This window comes from Elephantulus edwardii, unplaced genomic scaffold (genome assembly GCF_000299155.1).
Source record: "Elephantulus edwardii isolate Elephantulus edwardi_28Jun2011 unplaced genomic scaffold, EleEdw1.0 scaffold00138, whole genome shotgun sequence".
In the NCBI taxonomy this organism is placed as follows: Eukaryota; Metazoa; Chordata; class Mammalia; order Macroscelidea; family Macroscelididae; genus Elephantulus; species Elephantulus edwardii.
Genome location: NW_006399888.1, coordinates 4,604,857 through 4,613,545, shown reverse-complemented (window position 1 = coordinate 4,613,545; position 8,689 = coordinate 4,604,857). Strand labels below are relative to the sequence as shown.

At 41.7% G+C, this 8,689-nt stretch overlaps 1 pseudogene; it reads left to right on the top strand.

Annotated features, from left to right (window-relative positions):
* Nucleotides 1-7,345, top strand: part of LOC102871117 — a 123,101-nt pseudogene extending 115,756 nt beyond the window's left edge.
* Nucleotides 7,346-8,689: the final 1,344 nt, after the last annotated feature.

Below are 8,689 nucleotides of genomic sequence, written 5' to 3'. Positions count from 1 at the left end.
TAGATGAGACGAGGGAAAGAACTGCCAGAAAGGAATATATGATTAGGCACTATATGTACGACAGCAATCTAATAAAACAAGGGATGCATTATGGGAGGGCTGGGGGAAGGAGGCAGAGAAAATGTGCACCAATGAAAAAAAAAATTAAAACATTATCAATGTTAAAAAAATATTGGTAAAATAGGGAGATACCAAAGCTCTGGGCTTTAATCTTTCATCACTACACTGGTCCTCTATGCTTCTCGGCATGTAAAATGCTTACCATTGTCACTGCAATATCACATGCAAGTATGCGCAAGTTAATGAAAAAAATGACTGCAGCCGTACGTCAACAAGGAACTTCTCGTAATTCAAAGTGGATCCAGAGGAACGTGTGGAATGATGCTAAAAGGATTTTTTTTTACTAATAGCAGAGAAATCAGAAATGTGTTTTAAGGAGCTCTCTGTTCACAGAGTCTGTAACGTATTGTGCTGGTAACCAAAAGACCAAATGTGGTTTGTAGTTCAAATGTAGCACTATCTCTCTCCGTGGAAAAAGTGTGTACAATCTCCTCCGAGTAAGATTTACAGCCTCAGAAGCAAACTAGAAGGCAGGTATGAGTCAGATTGACACTATGGCATTGATATGTGTGTGGGGGGGGGGGGGTACTCTATTGATTATGCATTTGGCTATGTAACTCTTAAAAATATGAATAATAAAATGTATCCAGTTTGGGAAGATGTGTGAAGTAGCTGGACTCTACAAAGATGTATTTTCTTGTTTTGGTTAAGGGTTGAGTTTGGACTGTTTACTTGTCTTTTGGTTTCATTCACAATTGGGTGTGAACTGATTGAATTTGCCTTGTATTTTAAAAGGTAGCTGGGCTCTCCATCCTGGTTTTAATTGATTTTTGGTCAAACATTCAGCTAAGTAGTATAGTACTAGTCTGTCCATTTCCTGTACAAAGGTAACTGGTGGTTGCTGTGATGCTGAACACTGTGACACCGATGTGTCAAATGCTATAATGGTTACCCATGGTGGACAGTGTTTGGTGGAGCTCCCAGATTGAAACAGGCTTGGAAGCAGGAGTGGCATCCAGTTCCAAAATAGCTTGCCTCTGAAAACTCTATGAACTTGGAGAAACAATGATAGTTACACAACAGCGTTCAGGTGTTTCATTCATTGAGTCTTCTACTACTCAAGGCCCTTAAAAACTGCAACAGTTGCAAAGAATTAAATTCTACACTATACTATGTTAACAGAAACCCTGGACATTGCCCAAGTGGCAGTTGTGAGACGAGAACAAGGAAAGACTGCATGGTTTAAAATCAAGAAAGGTGTGCATCAAGATTGTATCCTGTTACTTTATTTACCCAATCTGTATGTTAAGCAAATAATTTCAGAAGTTGGGCTATATGGAAATGAAGCTTAGAGGCATCAGGATTGGAGGAAGGCTCATCAACAACCTGCATGGTGCATATGATACAGCCTTGATTGCTGAAAGTGGAGAAGGTATAAAATATTTCTTGATAAGAAATTTACAGCCTTCTGAATGGATAATGAAAGGCACCTGAAAGCTGGGCAAAATTCCACGCTGATGCACCTCTTGGGACACATTCCAATCAGCTTGGTGTAAGATGGCTATAGCCAATCAGAAGAAAGTACAACCACCAGCCACATCCTACCTAACATCAGCTATGACACAACCCACCTAATGTCCTAAGCAGCATGGGAACCGGCAGAGAGCATCCAATTAATGTCCTTCACAGAGAGCTGACCACCAAATAGATCAGCTTAACTTTCACCCCTACATATAAAACCTTTGTTGTAACTTTTCTGCACAGACTTCCCATCCCCACTGCCTCCCTCTGGCCTGGGGCTGGAGAATTTCGTCCAAGAGCTGGTGATAAATTCCTTTGTTTTACTTCATCTGCTTCTCTGTGGCCCTTTTCACCTCACAGATAACATTTCAACAAAAAGAAAAATCCACCTGGGCTGATAGACAATATCACAATAAAGAGAGAAAACACTGAATTTATCAAAGATTTTCCTTTTGTTTGGATTCATAATCAAAGCCTATGAAGACAACTGTCAAGAAATCAGGGGGTGGGTTGGATTGGGAAAATCTACTGCAAAAGACTTAAAGTGTTAAAAGCAGATGTCACATGAAGGTTAAAGTAGACATCATCCAGATTGTGGCATATTCCATCACTTCACACACATGTGAAAGCTGGATAATTAATAAGGAAGAGAGAAGGACAATTTATACCCTTGAATTATGGTACTAGGGGAGAATACTGAGTGCCAGAAGAATGAACAAATATTTCTTGAAAGAAGCACAGCCAGAATACTCCTTAGAAATGAGATGTCTGGTGAGCTCTGGTGGCCTAGTGGCAAGAAACTACACTGCAATCCCAAAGGTGAGTGGTTCAAATCCACCAGATACTCTGCTGGAGAAGGAGGGGCAATCTCCTCCTGCACCAGTCAGATCTGATTTGACAGTACACACACACACACACACACACACACACACACACATCAGAAGAAATGAGATGACTAAGATCTTTCTCACCTATATTGGACATATTCTCAGGCGCAACCAGGAGAGGGTCAACGAAAAAGAAGACCCTCAATGAGATGAATTAACAAAGATAGTAAAAACTCAGAGAATAACAAGGATCTCTGTCCAGATTACACCTGAGAGGCTTTGTCCCTCTGTGCATGGAGTCATTATGATTCAGGACTGACTCGACACCATCTAACAATAACAACATGTCTGAAGTCTCAGCTGGTCAGATATCCCCCCCCCTTACCTTCAGCTGAAAGCATTCCTAACTGATACATTCACTCCCAGTGAACCATCTTGCAAAGTGATGATAACTCTCATTAAAAAGTTTTGACTCTATAACATAGCAAGATCTTAACAACACTTGATGACAAAAGGGCCAGCAGAATTATTAGGCCTATAATTTTCTTGCTAAGCTTTCTTGAAGATCTTAAGCAGTAACAAATGAAGGCTGCAGTATAAAAGTGACCTGTTTTATAAGCATTGCCATGGAAAAAAATCTTCCTTTAATAAACTTAAGACTAGTAAAAATTAATCTTTAATGAACCTGCCAATTGGCTTGGGAAGTAGTAGTAACAGCTTTAGCTCAATGATCTGAGCTTCTAATGACCTAATAGAAGACTCTCTATCATTAACCCTATTTTGTAGATGAGGAAACTGAGGCCAGTTGCCTAGATTATCCAGCTTCAAGACAGCCAGGTTTTGAATGCAAGTGCACTGGCCTTGGAAACCTTGTGAGAATTTCTAACTCACTATTGTCAAATGACTTTCTTCCTAGAGGTACTGTGGGTGGTTATGCGTTATGCTTGCCAGCCTCCCTGGTTTAACTTCACCATTATTCTTTTGCAGGGGACCCAGCCCATCATTAGCCCCTTCCTTTCCTTCCCCATTTGATCAGTAGCTTAGAAAACTTCTCACCTGAGTTACCTGGGTGTTTGTACGTGTGTCACAAGATATTCTTTGTTGTTTCCTTGACAGTTGTATCTTGAAGAGCAGGTATTTGCATTCAAATGCCATTTTCCACGCAGAAGAAACAGTTTTACACATTCTGTGGCCTGCGGCTTAGAAAACATTTAATATGACAAGGAGAAGAGTCTGTGTCCTGTGATTGGAACTTCAGGCTAGAGGTCTTCACTTCTCAGTGAATTTTCTGGTCAACACTCTGTTTCAACACAATCTTTTGCTCATTTCATTGGCCTCAATATTGTAACATTTTTGCTCACTTCCTATTTAAGCTCTTACTCTGCCCATTCTCCAGAATCTTAACCCCCATAGCAATCAGAGTGATCTGATAAAATGTGGGTCAAATCATGTCATCCCCTCTAACCAAATCTCACACCTTCACCTGTCCGTCTGGATAAAATCCAAAGTCTTGCCAGTGGCTGACAGAACAAACTCATTGCCATCTCGTTAGCACCAACTCAAGGCTGATTCTCCAGTGGGTTTTCAGAGACTGTCAATCACGTGGAAGGATATTTGCCAGCTCTCTCCCAAGGTGCAGCTGACAGGTTTGAAACACTTGCCTTTGTGACAGAAGCCCGACTCCCTGCCATTACACCTCCAAAGCTCCCACTGACAAGCTCTTTAAATGCTGCCCACTTTGAACATTGACCTCATCACCAAAAGAATGACAGGGTCTCTCTCTCTCTCTCTCTCTCTCTCTCTCTCTCACTTTTCTTGGGCAATGTGGAATCTTGTAAACACATCAAGAACTCTCCTACTTCACAATCTATATGACCTGCTCCTTCACCTCGTATTTCTACTCCTTCACTTCATACTTCTACTCAGATATTATTGATGAAGTCTTCTTGCCCCTCACGTATAAAACAGCCACACAATCTCCTGTCCCCCACATGTAGAACACTGCTTCTCCCCTTTCTCAAGAGCTGTTGAAGTCCACAAACACTGTGTAAACATGTTCTACTTGGTGACCAGCTGCCCGTCCATTGTCATAGAAGTTTTTCCTGACTGAGGACTTTGAATGGTTTGTTTATTGTAGCCTTCCCATTTAAGCATGCTCAGCATGCAATAGAAACTCAATGAATATATGTGCTGGATGAATGGCTAAATAAATGGACAAATTTGTGCTCTGTGGTGAGATGAGTGTGTGGTGTGATTAGTCTCTTGTCTACTAATTGGATAAACTTAAGCAAGTCACAGTCACACTACTGCTCTGACCGAGATTACTCACCTGTGAAACAAAAGAGTGAAGATTAGAGAATTTCCCTGTTTTCACCTTGTTCTCTTAGAGCACACAATTCAGAATACAAGCCTGTTCCCAGCTTAAGGACCAAGGGGATGAGCAGAGGCCCAGAGCCAAGAATTGGTAATTTCGCTCGGCCTTCCACCCCCTGGCTTCTTGGGTGGCCCTGGGCAAGTCACTTAACTCTGTTCTTTAAGTTCCCCATTTATAAAACACTTACCTACCACATTGGGGAGTTAGGAGCATTAATTAATGCTTGTAAAGTGCTCTGGTATTTCTGGATTAAACGATTCAATTAGAGTAAATTGTTACTATTAGGTAAATGGAAACAAAATAATGAGACTCTTCTAAAGCGCCATAATTCATACATGAAGTCCAGCTTTAAAAAATAAGAAACCATCGCATGCACAAATGATCCACAGAAAGTCCGACTCAAAAGGCAGCTTTTTCCATCATTTTAGGAGTTTAAGGAAAAAAAATTTGGGTATCATGGAAAGATCATCCAAGGTTTACTAACAGAGAATGTCCCCTGACTATTAAGGCTAGTTCCATATATGTAACTTATAAGTTCCATATATGTAATTTATAAGTTCCATATATTAAAGCAAAAAAAAAAATTAAAGAATATGTTTTAGTACATTCACTACTTTATGCATTTTATCCTTAAAGAACAGAGGGAAATATTTCAAAGCTCAATAATACAAAGAAAAATGTATTACAATTGTTCAGATTTGTGAAAACAGCCGAAATTATTCAAGAGAAACAGCTGTATTTTGAAATATCAACACTTTTAAAAGGTTTTTGTTGTGGTTGGAATATTATTGATACAGCCAATTGGCTTCTAACTCAACAATTTACACACACTGTTTCATGACATTGATTATAATTCCCACCTTATAGCAATACTCGTCCCATTTCCTGTGTGTCCAATTTTCATTCATCCTTTCTTTCCTATTCTATTTCTTTCTGCTTTCTGAGTTTTCGCCCAGACAAATGTGGCCCTTTTGTTTCTAGATGGCTGATCGTTCTAAAAAGCACATCCCTCTCTGGTGATCACATTAAAAGCCTGTCCATAGTTTGGCTCAGGAGCTCTGGTGGCTCAATGGTAAGGAGTTGCACTGCCAACCCCGAGGAATGTTGTTCAAATCCACCAACTGCTCCATTGGAGAAGAATGGGCAGTCTCCTCCTGTGTGATTTACTACTTCTGAAAACCCACTGGAGGATCAGCTCTGGGTGGGTTCTGGCTTGGTAATACACAGTATAGTTTGGTTGGCTTTGTTTGCAAATGAACTGAATTGCTTTCAAACTATCATCAAGTGGTCGAGTGGAGGGACGAGTTCATGGCTGCTGAAGGGAAACTACCTCCGTGCACCTCCAGCCCTTGCCCACGATTTGGGAAATTACTAAATTGTACAATCTGGATGCACTGAAGCAGCTTTCCCAGAACTTTGTCCTGGATGTGAGGCTGACAGGTGGGCCCTGGGCCGAGACGAATCTGGAGATCTATTCTCAAAGCCAATGTCACTGAGCGTTGAAAAGGATACTCTATTCATCCCTGGATAACAGAGGCTTTCTGATGCCGTGCCTGGAAACCTGCCGATCGGCCATAGGGATGTGCTGACATTTAGGACGGAAAAAGGAGTTTCCAGAAACTCTTAGAAGACAGTGGGAGGACGATCCACCAAACAGCCACATTATTGGGAATCTGCCTTTTAGAGTATCAACTCCAGTAATTATCAAGTGGCTGGAAAATGTTTCCTGTCAAAATGGGCCCTTTGCTTATAACAGAACCCGTATGACCTTGACTTTTCAGAGCGATGGACAGCCAACACAGGAGACCAGCAGCGGAGTCAACTGTCCACCATGGCCCAGAACCCCTGCAGTGTTCAGCACCTCTCTACAATCTCAGGTCAAGCTTTTTGTCCCCAAACCAGAGGTGGACTTGAGAGTGATGCACTTCACCCCCTTGATCTGAACCCGGATCAAGCAGCCATTCAAGCTGGTGGAGAAGGTCATGCTGAATGTGTTTCAGTTCAGGAGGAAATACTGCTACAGAGGGCTGGGGATGATATTCCCTGAAGCTCAAGGCGTGGAAAGCACTGCAAGACTGCTCCGCTTGACTGCCATGGGCTCCACGCCCTGGCCCTGCCATCTTTCCCTCCCACACTTTAAGAGACTATGCAATGTTTGTGGGGAAATGTGTGAGGAAGACCCTCGACTCTTTGCCTACAACTTCTAAGAAGCAGGAGAAAAAAGGGGGGTGAGGAGAATTAGGAACATTTGCTGTTCTATGAGTCACTAACATGCCACAATACTGGGCTGCTGCTGTGTGCACTAGTCTTCTGCAGAATGGCAATAAAAATGTCAATGACAAAAAAAGCCAAAAAAACAAAAAACTATCCATAAAAGAGATTGTCATGCACTTACATGTACTTCCTTTGCTTCTGCCATCTAAGCTTATTTCCTTCCTTTTCTCCCTACTCTCTCCTTATCTTTCTTTTCTTCAAGGTTAATGTCTTCAAAGGGACCTTACGCTGTCCCCTAAAGGACACCTGGGATGGGACTTCTCCTCTCAGGATGCACTTAGCCTCCTAGGCTGAATGGTGAAGCCTATGGAGGGCGTGCCTTGATGAATACCTCGTGAACTCCCAAAAGAACAAACAAGTCTCTCTTGGAGAAAATGCAACTCCAGTGCTCCTTAGAGGCAAGGATGGTAAAATTTTGGCTCACATACTTCAAACATGTTGTCAGGAAGAGCCAGTCCTTGGAAGAGATACATCATGTTGGGGAAGATAGGAAGACAGGAAAGTAAAAGCTAAGAAGATCCTCTATGAAGTTAATGAACCCAGTGACTGTAACAAAGGGCTTGAAAGATCTTGAAGGTGGTGTAGGATAGGGCACGGTTTTGATCCATTGTTCATAGGTTGGTTAAGCATCAATTCGAAGGTACCTAACCACAATAAACGACGTGGAAAACTAAGATTTGGGAGTCAGTTAAGGCCTCTCCAGAATATATGATTATAGTAGATACATGGGAAGAGGGTCTTTTCAACAGAGCATTACCTAAACTAGGTGTGACTGGAGAGCATTCTGCTGAGTGTACTAAGTCCCACAAGGATAAATATTGTATAAGACCATTATTGTAGAATGAGTATAAGGATCCGGGAGGGGTGGGAGAGGCTGGAAGCAGAGGGATGTGGATGTGCAGGGGGAGGGGGGATTAATCATTGGGTTGTACAATTTCATGGGGGGATGAGAGAAATTGAAAGAATATTTTTGAGTTTGTATTTGAGTTTTGGAAAGAAACTAGTTGTTGTTGTTGTTGTTATGTGCCATCAAGTCGCTTGTGACTCATAGCGACCCTATGTACAAGAGCCCTAAACACTGTTCTATTCTGTGCCAACCTAGCCATCTCAAACGCACTCATTCCCACCACTCCAGTCACAGAATCGATCCATCTCACTGAAGGTCTTCCCCTCCTTCGCCATCCCTCCACTCTGCCAAACATGATGTCCCTCTCCAAAGACCTCCTTGCAACATGCCCAAACTATGTTAGATGAAGCTTCAGAATCCTTGACTCCAAGGAGCAATAAATAAAAAAATAAATAGGGAAAAACAAAACAAAAAGTGCATTAAATGGGAAAGATCCAGCGGTGACCTGAAAAGATGGGGTAATGGTTGGCATAATCCAATGAGGAGTAAGTTTACAAAACATAATGTATAGGAAAGATTGTATGAAACACAATATGAACAAAGGAAAGTGGGAAACACTTAAAACAACAATGAGATATCATCTCACCCCAGTCAAAATAGCAAAATTTAACAGAACAGCAAGCAATAAATGCTGGCGAGGTTGTGGAGAAACTGGAACCCTTATTCACTGTTGGTGGGAGTGTAAAATGGTGCAACCCCTGTGGAAAGCAGTATGGCGCTTTCTCA